Source organism: Pongo pygmaeus, chromosome 14 (assembly GCF_028885625.2).
Source record: "Pongo pygmaeus isolate AG05252 chromosome 14, NHGRI_mPonPyg2-v2.0_pri, whole genome shotgun sequence".
In the NCBI taxonomy this organism is placed as follows: Eukaryota; Metazoa; Chordata; class Mammalia; order Primates; family Hominidae; genus Pongo; species Pongo pygmaeus.
Window position 1 is genome coordinate 25,167,614 of NC_072387.2, and position 13,396 is coordinate 25,181,009.

The 13,396-nt window shown below is 43.2% G+C and overlaps 1 pseudogene; it reads right to left on the reverse strand.

Moving 5' to 3' along the window:
• Positions 1-725: 725 nt before the first annotated feature.
• On the reverse strand, positions 726-12,804 carry LOC129011857 (sine oculis-binding protein homolog; annotated as a pseudogene).
• Positions 12,805-13,396: the final 592 nt, after the last annotated feature.

Genomic DNA, 13,396 nt, shown 5'->3' on the forward strand with positions numbered 1-13,396 from the left:
TGAGAAGATTAAATCAAACAAGGCTTTGATAACATTCACCACATTTGTCCCAAATGTTGATTTAATGAAAAGTATATGCCTTTAAAGAATTGAGTGGTTGGCCAGGAACAGTGGCTCACGCCTGTAATCCCAGCACTTTGGGAGGCCGAGGTGGGCGGATCACAAGGTCAGGAGATTAAGACCATCCTGGCTAACACGGTGAAACCCCATCTCTACTAAAAATACAAAAAATTAGCCAGGCGTGGTGGTGGGTGCCTGTAGTCCCAGCTACTCGGGAGGCTGAGGCGGGAGAATGGCATGAACCTGGGAGGTGGAGCTTGCAGTGAGCCGAGATCGCGCCACTGCACTCTGGCCTGGGCAAAAGAGCGAGACTCCATCTCAAAAAAAAAAAAAAAAAAATTGAGTGGTCATTACAACACATAATTTGAGATGGACATATTTTCAGATTCAAGTCAAATGGACATAAATAAAAATAAAATTATGCCAAATAAAATACATAAAAAGCTACTGATATAAAAATATTATGAGATTCAGTAATACACTCCAGTTCACCTGGGAAAACTGGAATTAACTGTCAAAATAACTCCCTGAACTGAATCTTAAGTTCAGAAGTACTCCTTCTAGGAGTGATCATTTCCATTCATCTGTTTCATCATGGTCTTCACATAAAGACATTAAAATTATTCTATCAGCAGTATAAGACTACTTTATTAATACTAGTCTATATCTATTAACAACTTGTAACAACCTCCTAAAATTTCATAGGTGACAGAATGTCTTTACTCAAAGTAAAGCATCTCTCACGTCTAACTTTTATTTACTGGGAATAAGGTATGTTTCTAGGCTGATATAGAAAATACCTTGACAATCCATCTAGCTTCATATTCAACTCCATTCAACATTTAGCCATAACCAGATATTACTTTACATTTTCTTTCAGAAAGTTTAAAAAGTATTTATCTTTCTTGATATTTACTTCTCTTTCTGCTTTCTCCTTTCCCTGTTGTTGAAGCCTTTTAAAAAAATGATTGCATTCGTTGATTAATGCCTGATTTTTCTCTTCTAGCTTTTCTTTCTCAGCTTGAAGATTTTTCACAGTAGCACGAGATTGGTCTTGGATATTAATTATTGTCTTTTCTTGATTGTCAGCTTTGTTGTAAGCATCATCCAGTTGCTGTGGAAGCAACATATTTTCACTCTGTAGTTGAGACAGCCTCGCCTCTATAGATTCCTGCTTTCCAATGAATTCCTTCAGTTACATTGTTTATTTTGATACATTTGTTGAATTTCCTGGATTTGACACTGGGTTTGGCGTAGGTCTCTTCCGTGCATTCTGAAACAAACCTCTTTTCTGCTTTTCTGTAAGAGCATCTCTTGTGTGTTGGAACTTAAGGCTTAGGCTTTCCAAGTTACTTTGAGTTCTAGACAGTTGCTGAGAACGAAGGACACTGTTAGCTTTTAGGTCCGACATATCAAAATTCATTTTCTCCTGTAAATGAAACCATTCATCTCTTCCTCTCTGGAAAGCAAGTTCCACATCTCTTTTTGATGTCACACAATCACATCTAGCAGCAGCCAGTCTGCAACGGTGTGATTCAACTTCTGTCTCCAGGCTTTCCTTCTTTTGTTTTTCCCTCTCCAGTTGAGAATGGAGCATGGTATTCTCAGCTGTCAGGACACCAAGCTGTGCAGTATACTCGGATATCATTGCTGTTAATATTTCCCCATTCCGTTTTATTGTCTTTTGCAGGTCACCAATGTCCTCGAAATATTTCTTTTTATTTTCCTGGTTCTGTTTTTCTATTGTGTCTATTTCCAGTCTGAGGGTGGCAATTTCGCCCTGCAACGTGTGATTTTCGTGCAACAGATCTTGTACTTTGTCATGGCTGTGAGAAATCTAAATGAAACAAAGGAAGCACTCACTAGCTAGCACTCAGTAAAAGGACATGTCTTGGTTTCCTCTGAAATTAAATCATACCGTATACATTTATATAATGAAAGGGTTGCCATCAGTTGATATGCAATGGGATAAAAAGTTGTATCAAAACCTCAAACCTTATTAAACATAAATTCCTCAATGTCCAAAAGTTTATTTGAAGACAACAAATTCGTGAAAGTTAAAAACTAAACCTCTAGAGAATGTTTAAGAATCTCACAGTAAGAAAAGTTTTTCCCTAAATTACAAAAAATTCAAAGGCATAACATAAAATATTAATAAATTTGAATCCATTAAAAAATTGGGTTTACACTGATATCCAACCTGTACACCACCCCATAGCAAGAGCCTTAGCTCTGGGTATCTTTGGACAGATGAAATTTCCCAAAGTTCTTCAAGTTCATTTTCCCGAGAATATTCTATAGATATTCTACTTTTGTAACATTTAATATTCTACAGGCATTCTACTTTTCTATCATTTTTATAATGTTGTAATAGTTACATTTACTGATAAATGATCCATCAAGTCATTGTACTAAGCACTTCTACATACATCAATAAACTCATTTACCACAACTCTGAAAAGGAGAGGTTACAAATAGGAGCAAGCTGCAAGATTTTCCCCCGGTCTTCTGATTCTACTTCTAGTGCTCCTCCCCCACATCACTGTTCCTTCTGTGGTGTAAATATGTAAAAACAAAAGAAGCTTATTTCTCCAAGACACCGATGGTAAATAGATGAAATTTACAGAGCTCTTCTTAGAAAATCATGAGATTACTTGCTGTTGCAATAATTTTTGTTTCCTTCACAATGTTGGAAACAGTATTAAATGTGAAATAGGAGAAAACACTAAACTATCTCACTAGGAACAAAATACTACTTATCAATAAATCACCACTAAGTATACATTATGGTATCTTACCGTTTTGAAAAGCTTTTTGTACTGAAATAAGATACCACTTGGAGAAAACTGCTATTCTGAAAAGTGAGGAGAATCACATTCAAAATAATGGTCTCTGAATTGGCTGTACTTTTCTGCAAATAATAAACTAACCTCTCCACTAATAAATCAAGGGGATGAAATCACTTCCAAAAACTAGAACATCTGTTGTTAGTAGCAAGGGTTTGGAGATAATGGGGAGATCATCAATTCCTATGGAAAATATTCAAAGCCTCTCCTTAGGATGAGGCCATCACGAGAGTCACTGCTTGACCACTGCACACAGATGGAGTTGAATTTAAAACATGACTTTATCCAACGGCCAAAAATGCCACCACCACCACTCCCCCCACCAACTATATAGACACACATCAATGGTTTTAAAATACTCCCTATTTGCAAAGATACATATGGTTGGATTTTAAATATATATACACATACAAATATGTATATGCACACATATTTGAAAATAACTGGAAAAAAATACCTGAGAATTCCTTTTCCTTCGAGCCAGTGCTATCTCCTTTTGTTTGCAAAGGTGATTGGTCAGAATTTCATCTTGTAATATTCTGGCGTTCTGTTCTCGAGAAAGTTGCCTCTGGGTGTCATTTAGCTCTTGTACAACCTAGAGATACATTAGATTTTTGGTCTAATAAACATTGAAAAAGAAGTCTAAAACATTGAGAGCAGAACCTTTAAAAAAAAACAAACTATTTAATAAGTACCCTATTAAAACATAAGAACCGGCCGGGCACACTGGCTCACGCCTGTAGCCCCAGCACTTTGGGAGGCCGAGGCGGGAGGATCACGAGGTCAGGAGATCGAGACCATCCTGGCTAACACGGTGAAACCCCATCTCCAACAAAATACAAAAAATTAGCCGGGCGTGGTGGCAGACGCCTATAGTCTCAGCTACTAGGGAGGCTGAGGCAGGAGAATGGCGTGAACCCGGGAGGCGGAGCTTGCAGTGAGCCGAGATCCCACCACTGCACTCCAGCCTGGGCGACAGAGTGAGACTCGATCTCAAAAAACAAACAAACAACAACAACAACAAAAACCACAAGAACCTTTTTCCTTGAAGAATTACACAAGCTTTAATGGTATAAGTAACAGCTAAATTCATCAAAGAGCAAAAACAGTTTTTAAATACAAGCAGATATAGTATGGTGAGGTAAAATTTCTTCGCAAAATATTTAACTAGTTTCAATACAGTTTTAAAGCTATTTAGCCTGTCTTTTAACTTAAAAATGCCTAAATGAACATTTATGTTAGTGATCAAACTCAACGTACCCTTCACTCAGGAAACATACTGAGCATCTATTTGATACCAAGGATATAATAAATAAATTTAGCTATAAATGTCATAGGTTATTTTTAATTTTTGATTTTTTTAAGCCTAAGATAGTAAAACAAAGGGATATTATAAGTAATACTGATGAAGTAAAATTAGAAATGGAAACTTTTTACCAAAGATGATTTTAGCTGGTTCAAATGATTTCTTACTGTCCTCAATTCCGTATCTTGTGTTCTTAGCGTCATTTGAAGTTGTTTGTTTGCTTCAACTTCTTTCCTGTACTGCTCTTCTTTTCTTCTTAAGTGTCCCCTGATTTTTTCATACAATGCATTGGCATTTTCTCTCTTCTCTTCTTCTTGTCTTAAGGTAGATCTGCAGTGAAATATGTTTATCTTGATATTAGTTTCATTAGAAAATAAAAAGTTCATTTTGTGATCTGGCTCTGCACATGTTGGTTGCTGTCTTAGTAAAATGTCTGTGCTTGTGAGTGTTTTTCCTTTCTAGTTCTTATATTTCCAATTTCTTACTTCCATCTCTTCCAAAGGATGTATACTTGAAAGGTAATGAGGAAAGAAAATCCTGGTAACTGGGAAGTTTCTGTTCCTAGTAACTCTGGCAAATATTATAGAAAAGGATATTGGAAATTATTCAGCAACATTACAGGTAGAAAAATTAACTTTTTTTCCCCTATACAGTTGTAATTGCTCCTCAATTAGGGCAAGTAATTTAGAGTTAGCTAATTAAAAAGAAGTTGCCATTTATAAACATGTTTATAAATTCACTGGAAATAAATGTTCATCTTCATGAAATAGTGCAGGTATCCCTAAAAATGATTTACAGTGTAAAAGAGCACCTTCAGCTGTTTTTCACACATGTATCAGCAGATTACTATAATGCAAAACTAGGCTAAGGAGTCTAATCCGCTGCTCCACACTTTTGAGGTTTCTTTTTTGGGTGACACTTTGGACAGTGTGTGTTTTTCACATAGAACTCTGAATTAATTTTATCTGTGGAAAAGTGAGAGATGTGGAATAAACTAATCAGAAATCACTTTCCATTTCAACTTTTATTTCATGCATAGTAAGAATAAAACTATAAATTTAAAAGAATCTGAGTTTTTAAAAAATGGACATTTCATACTGTGTTGGCTAAACTGTAAGTTAATATAAATTTTCTTGTGAACAGCTAAGAAATATTGATTAAAGGCCATTTGTTAAAAGTTTCTATAATTGAACAACAACAAAAATCTATATTGAAGAATTTATTCAAAGTAAATAACCAAAAATGTAGAAAAAGATTTGTATAAAACATGTTCCTTGCAACATTATTTAAATATAAAAAACTTTAAAACCCCCAATTCAATTTGCTAAATCAATGATGAGATTTCCATATGGTAAACTCCTATATAGTCATAAAAATGATGATTTAAAAGATTAAGCATTTAGTTATTTGTAGAAGTATTCACAGTAAAGAACTTGTTATATCATATCAAAGAATTTCACACTCCAGAAGACTCAGAAGTTCTCTCCCCTGTTCAGCCCCAGAAGGTAAGTCAGTAATTACCAGAATTCTTCTACATATTTTTAGCATAAAGAAAATACTTCAACCATTTCTTTAAAACTAGGGTGTCATGCCTCAAACTGTAGAAATCTCGTTCCCATTCATCATTTTGATATTCTAACTGTAATTTTATTTCTATTGCTTCAGATAACTCCTTTTGTAGTACATGGACCTCATTTTCCATTTTTTTCATTTTTACTGTAAGTAGTTCACAGTGATTTTTTTCAGCTTCTATTGATCTTTCCCATGAATGAACTGCATCCTGAATTTTCAGTAGGTTAACAGGATCTGTATCAGAAAGAAAACAAGATAGACATAAGATAAATGAGTACTTTTTGGATATAAAAAACTGCACTTTAGCATTCAGTCATTCCTCCCTGAATAAATATATATTGCCTACAATGTGGAAGACATTATGCTAAGTTCTGCAATGAAACAGACAAGACCTCTGCTCTTGTTTAGCTTCAAGGGTAGTGAAGGATAAAGACAAAAAATATGGCAATTTTAAATCCAGATAGATGTTGTCAGAGAGAAGAGTTTTATGACACATAAGAGAACTTGACCTATTTCTCTGAGGAAGAGATGGCTACCCTGAGCAACGAAGGATGAAAAGGAAGCAGTTAAGCAAAGGGGGAAAAAAGGCATTCTTGCCACTCTGCGGCATGTGCTGAAGCTCTGCTGCAATCCGCTTCTAGCCAAGAGGGAGCAACAGGTACTGATCTTCCTTCTTACCTGAAACAACCAAAAACAAAACAGACAACATATATTAATTTTCAAAAGCAACAATTTTCAAAAACTTCAGGCAGAGAAGACACTCATCCCAGAAAGACAGGAAACACAGTAAGCCTTATGAATGCCCCAAGCTGCCTTGACACTTTCCAGGCCATGACATAGGAAGAACAAGACTGAGGTGGAGTCTACCAGATGCCTTGAGTTGGAGTGATGAAGCTGAGAGACTCGTAAAACCAAAGCAGACAGAGACCACGGGAAAGAACACTGGACGGGAGAGCACAGTGCAGGGAAAGAACTGTGGAGATCTGCAGAAATCTCTTCTCAGGTATTTGGTGCTAGAAAACTACCCGAGACCAAAGAAGAAAACCATCCGAAAAATTAGAGGGAACCATGCTTGGTAGTCACACAGTGCCAGAGGAGTGTCCATTTCCATGAGCCAGGATGGAAAAGCTCTTACTTTATATAGGACAGTGGATAATCAGAAAGGTCTCGCTTCAAGACTGGGCAATTGCTCAATCATAAACATAAGACTAAAAAGGATCTGGCTGTTTATAAGTAACTGAACTGGAGCTCAAAGTAAAGCTTGAGAAGATAAGTAGGGGCATGGAAGATATTTTTAAAAATGAAATTACACTTACAGAAATACAAAGTACAACGTCTGAGACAAAACTAAACTGAATGGAAATAAACACAAATCAGACATCACAAAAAACAAGATTCATAAATTTGAGACGTCAGTGAACTGTGAGAAAACTTCAGGCAGCTCATAGATAAGTCCCATAAGAGGGAGGAAGAGAGACAGAACAAGATATTTGAAGAGAAAATGGCCAGGAACTTTCTAAATTTAGTTAAACTTATAATCCCACAGATAGAGGAAGGATCTGGCTTGGTGACAGGAAACGAAAGTATACTATTCTAATTTTCGTATACCATCTATGATGCGGTACGATATTACTTGAAAGTGGACTGTGATAAGTTAATATAATATACTATAAATCCTTAAGCAACCACCAACATAACAAAACTAAGAGTTACAGGTAATAAGCCAAAAAAGAGATTTAAATGACTCATAAAAATTACCTGACTAATCTAAAATAAAACAGAAGAAGAAAGCAGAGGGAAAAAAGAGCTGGGACGAATAGAAATCAAATAGCATGATCACAGACAAACCTGACTATATTAATAATTGCATCATAAATAAAACTGCCCTTAAAAATCTCAATTAAAAAGCAAATTATCACACTGGATTAAAAAGCAAAACCCAATTACATGCTACCTCTAAGAAATGCACTTTAAATGTAAAGACACAAATTGGTTAAAAACGGAAAATGATAGACCATGCTAACACTTGACAAAAGAAGGCTCAGCAGGAGTGGCTGTATTATTATTATTTTTTTCTTCGATATTTATTTTTTTTATTTTTTTTCTTTTATTATTATTATTATTATTATACTTTAGGTTTTATGGTACATGTGCGCAATGTGCAGGTAAGTTACATATGTATACATGTGCCATGCTGGTGGGCTGCACCCACCAACTTTTTGTTTGATGAATCCGACACCAGTCAGGGAGAGGAGAATGTGACCCAGCAGAAGATTACGGCCCCAGAGGAGGGGCAGCTTCTTCCTGCCTGGGTGGGTTTGGTGCTGGAGTTTATTTGTCATTATTTTTTAATTTGTTGCTGGAAGTTTTTCTTTTGATTACTTTTATAAATCTCTCCCCAGGCTTGTGAGCTTCCCCTCCCTCCCGCCTCCCCTTCCCCTGCCCCCAAATTTCATTTTTAAAAAGCGAGCTTGCTCGCCGAGTGTGTCCCCCAAGCTCTCATAGCTGTAATAAATAAGGCGCACCTGTAAAACAGTAGCTTGACTTGTGAAGTGACTCTGTACAAAGGAGAATCTAGAAATACTGTAGGTACACCGCATCCTCAGGCCCTGGTGCTTCAAGGCCGGCGCCACACTGTCCTGGCCCTGCCCATCTGCGACTGGCCACCCCTCCTGCTGAGGCTCCTTGTGGGGCGGGGGCACCTGGACCCCTCCAGAGGGAACAATTGCTTTATTTGAGTTAGTAAACAGATACACTGAATCACAAGGTGATTTTATTATTTTTTTTTTTTACTTTTCTTCCTTTTTTGATTTTTTTCTTAATTTTCTCTCCTTTTTATTTTTTCCCTGTACTCATCAGAATGGGATACTCCACAACTGTCTCACCAACTCAGTGCCAGTACACATGCTCTAGAGGACTTCTGGACTCGCAGCTACAACTGTACAAGTGCACACAAGTGAATCCACCCTGTTATCCTCCACCTACTGATTGAGGATTGAATTGCACATTTCTCTTAACCATGACAGGAGAAAGCAAACAGTGACACAGAATCATGGGTGATTTTTCTCACTTTCCCTCTTGTTTTCATTGGTTTGTCCATACCACTCTAATTATCATGAAAGGGCTCTGCGTATGGAGAGACTGTCTCACTGACTTCCTGGATCACCGAAAACCATCAGGGTTGAAATTTCATCCGCGTCTTTCCTGATGCCCAGCAAATATTCCCCCTTGGATTATTTTACACCTTGAGGGCATTTTGGTCTTCAGTTCAACACTCTTGCTCTGTTCCCAAATGGGGCGCTATTTAGGGGAATTTAAAGAGAAAGCTGAGAAGAATAAACATTTACCGAGTTCTCTTGGCATTCAGTCTCTGGAAAACCACAGTATAAACTATTCATGCGGCTTCTTACATCTGTCAAACCGAAAATTAAAAGCCATAAAAGTGTGACACTGAAAATATGGCATCAAAATGGATACAAGTGGCCTCTGTAAAAATAACAAGAAAAGTATATTAGCCAATAAGATATTCTAACTCTACATTTAAAAGTGCATCCCGGACAGGACAGAGATGACTCTGAAGCGTTGGGCCTCCAGGACCACCCCTCGCCGCCGTCAAAACGTGAACAGTATAGGTCCAAAACCGTACAATGCAAATCACAATTCTTAGTGTAGCAGCAAATCCACAGCAGTTTTTAAAAAGGTTAAAAAAAGATGTTTTGTGTTCCCATCCATATCATCTTCCAGCCTCAGCCGCTGAGCCTTGAAGACGGGGCGGGGAGAATACCTACATTGGTCCTTGTGGCTTGTTGGTATTTCGTATTTTTAAAAGCCAGGGGTGAAATCCCTAAGTTCCTCTGGGAAAAGCAGAGATGGTGGCAGCAAGAAGGCTGGGCCTGCTTGGTGGGTCCAAGACGCGCGCGCTTCTCTGGGCTAGAGGCCACCGAGGGAGGGCTGCTTCCCCTGAGATGCTTAATGACAGGAAGCGGCTTTATTTGCTTGAGTTTTAGCCAGAGGGGGTGGTGAGCTGACCAGCTGGTGTCACTGGATGGCGTGACATGGTTTGCTCAGCGCCCTCTCTCCATGAGCGTACCCTGTGAGTGAGCGTTCCTTTTACTTATTCTGATTTCTAATTCGGAGGCACCTCCTTTTGAGCGGCCGCTCCAGGTCCTCGGCCGGGCGCTGAGCAGGGGCGAGATGATGCACGGCGCCATAGCAGCCTTCTCCGCGGGTTTTGGCACAGGCTGGATCACGCAGCCGGTCCTGGGCAGCAGCCGGTCTTGGGCAGCATCCGCAGAGCACAGGCATAGTCCTCGTCTGCGGGGTCATTAAGGTTCAGGTCTGACTCGTCGCCCCCTCGCCAGGGCCTCCTCGCCCATCAGCTTTTTGGCCGCCTCCCCGTCCAGGTGGCAGTTGGAAGCACAGTTGTTCTCCTTGACCGACTCTAGCTCGCTCACCGTCGGCTCCTCAGGCTACAGCAGCTTCTTGGGGGGCGCGGGCGGCGGCGGCTGCTAGGCAGGCGGCTCCGCGTTCTTAGCGCCCTCGGCGATGGCGCCGCGGGTGCAGTTCACGATGACGTTGCAAGCCGCGGCCGCCTGGGGGCCCGCCAGGGGCGCCCGGCCCGGGTCGCCGGCTGCTGGCGGGCTGTAGTGGGCGTCCCTGCAGCCGCAGCAGGTCCTGGCGCTCCGCCTTGACGTGCGCTTGCAGGGCGCGGTGGATCACGTTGTGAAGCCGGGCCTGGTGGCCCGCGGTCAGGTCAATGACGCCGTCCTGCGGGCCCTGCAGCACGCCGGGGAAGCCGAGCTGGCCGCCTGCGCCCGGGGGTACGGGGGGGCTGCCTGATTGCCGCGTCAGGTCCACCACCTCGCTTCGGCCGTGCTCCGCCCGATGGGCGCCAGGGTCAGGGCCTGGCCCGAGCACCCGGAGGGCGAACCCCGGACTTGGACGAGCCCTGCTTGGAGTCCCCGGGGGGACAGGGAGTGTCCGCCTGGCTTGCCGCCTGCGCCGCAGTCTCCAGGAGCGCTCATAATGAAGTTCTCCCCTTTGCTGGAGAACCCGTTGGGGGGCTTGGAGTCGTTGACGTGAGGAATAGGGATGGGGATGGGCACCGGTAGGGGCACGATCACGGGGTATGGCACGAGCAGGGTCGGGGGCGGAACCAGCGGGGCCAGCGACGACAGCCCAAAATTCATCATCTGGGGCATCGGCATCGGGCCATTTGGCATCACGCTGACCGGCGGAAAGGGAAGACTCGGCAGCGGGGCGCCCGGGGGCAGCGGGGGCAGCAGGCCTGGGGGGTTCCCGGGCATGATGGAAGTGCTTGGGGGGTGGATGTGGGGCGATAGAATGGGCCGGTGCATGGGGCTGGAAGTGGGGTCCAGGTTCCTGGGGCCGCCGGGCGGGGGCCCGATGCCGGGAAGCATGGGGTTAGACAGAGGGCTGTTGGGGTTGGAGGCGTGGTGCTGCGGCCCGCGGATGAAGGGCGGGCGGATCTGCTGCATGATCTGCTGCTCCATGAAGATGGGCAGCGGCACCTGGCGCGGTTGGTCATCACCATGGGAGGGCTGCGAGGCGGGACGCCAAGGGGAGGCCCGATGCTAGCAGGTGGCTGGACGGAGAAAGGAGGAATATTTGGAGTCTCGCTGACGGGGATGGACTTGGGCACTGGCGTGGGGATTGACAGAGCAGTTGGCAGTGTCAGGTGGAGAGACAGTGGTGGACGCCGACAGGCCAGGCCCCTGGCTTTGGCCAACTGTAGCCACCGGGGAGGGGTCCTTCCTCCGAGTATCTGTTAGCGGGATATTCCAAGAGTCTGGAGTGAGCAGCTGCACCCCTGTGCCTTCTGCTTTATTTTCCATGGGAGGGTGTAATGTGCTGCACAGCCCAGCTGGAAGATTGGCCTGGGTCTTTTTGTAGAAAACGTAGAAATTTGATGGAGACATCAATCAATACAAAATGGACATTTTCTACAAGACAGAGCTGAAGCCTTCTTTCCTCATCCCCAAAATCCAGGTATTCTTTAGTGTGTCTTATGTGCTTACACCAGTCACATACAGGCAGTTCAGTTATTCTTGAAGGCAAGCCTTGGTGTTTCCTTAGCATAGTGCTGCTGGGGAAATTTTTCAGCATGTCCATCTTCATCTCTAGCCTTAAGTAGGCTAGTCGGCAGGCCGCAAAGCACTTCTCGCTGCAGAAGCTTTTCACCTCACTTCCCATACTCAGGGAATAGCGCTTGATTCCCACTTTCTGGCACCAGGCACACATTATTTGTACATTTGACACATCATCTTCTGACCAGCGGCCAAAGAAAATCAGTAGGGCATTAATGAACTCCAGGCAATTAAACTGTAGATTTACCACCCCTTTGTAACTTTCATGGGAGTCCAAGACTGAGGGGAAATTCCGAAAGTATTTGCTGGGACATCTATCTCCTCCAACAGTTCCTGCTGGTGGCTTTCTGAAAGGTGGTGGAATTAAAGGTACAATAATGGGCACATTGCCATGATCCTTCGACGCTGCGGGTGAGTCACTGAGTCCATTTCCAGTGGCAAGCCCCGAATAACCTGTGCTTTTATTTATGGTGAAATAACACTGTCCTCAGGTAATTTTGGTTTTGGCAAAGAATTTTCTTTGAGAACAGAAATGTGCTGCCGGCTCTCCCCATCTGTAGGGTAGCTCCTGAATTCAATATCTTCACCGCCTTTTAATTCAACTTTATCATAGCTATACCAGCCAAGTTCACTCATTCATGGTGTTTTCTGCAAAGTTCTTCATCTCCTCCTTAATCTCCCTTTTCACTGGGTGAGCCGGCTTCCCGCTCCGTTTATTTCCCGGATGTTTCCCTTCTTTGTCCATTTCTGCTATGTTTTTGTGTCTGGTTTCTGCGGAGATGAAATGGCTGCTGCTACTGCAGGCGGTGGTGGTGCTGATGGTGGCCAGGCTGGCAGAGGTAGGGTGCTGGCGGGGCCGAGGGAGGGCGGCCGGCCGGCCGCGGAGAAGCGGGGTCTCTTCTAGCGGCGGAAGACTTCAGTGGCTGTCATGCGGCCGAGTAGCTCCGGCAGTCTCCGGAATGCCGCCGCCGCCAACGCCTCCGCGGCTGCCACTGCCCCTGCCGCTCCCGCCTCCGCCGCCGCCCCCGCATCCTCGGGCCCCTTGGAGTCGTCAGCTATCTCCTGTCTCTCCGTCCGTCCGCGTGGGCGCCGGGAGCGAGGGCCGGCGCCGAGAGCTTCTCCAGCTGTGCGTGCGCGGCTTTGTGTGAGCCCCGGAGGGCGCGCCAGCCCCGGGGCCCAGGAGTGGCTGTATTAATACTAAAATAGATTTCATAGCAAAAAATCTTCCCAGGAATGAACAAGGCCATTTTATAATGAGAAAACATTTAATTGATTAAGAAGACAGAATGATCCTATACATGTTTATGCACCTGACAACATAACGGCTTTAAAACATGTGAAGCAAAAATTGATAGAACTGGGCCGGGCGCGGTGGCTCACGCATGTAATCTCAGCACTTTGGGAGGCTGAGACGGGCGGATCACGAGGTCAGGAGATCGAAACCATCCTGGCTAACACGGTGAAACCCCGTCTCTACTAAAAATACAAAAAATTAGCCGGGCGTG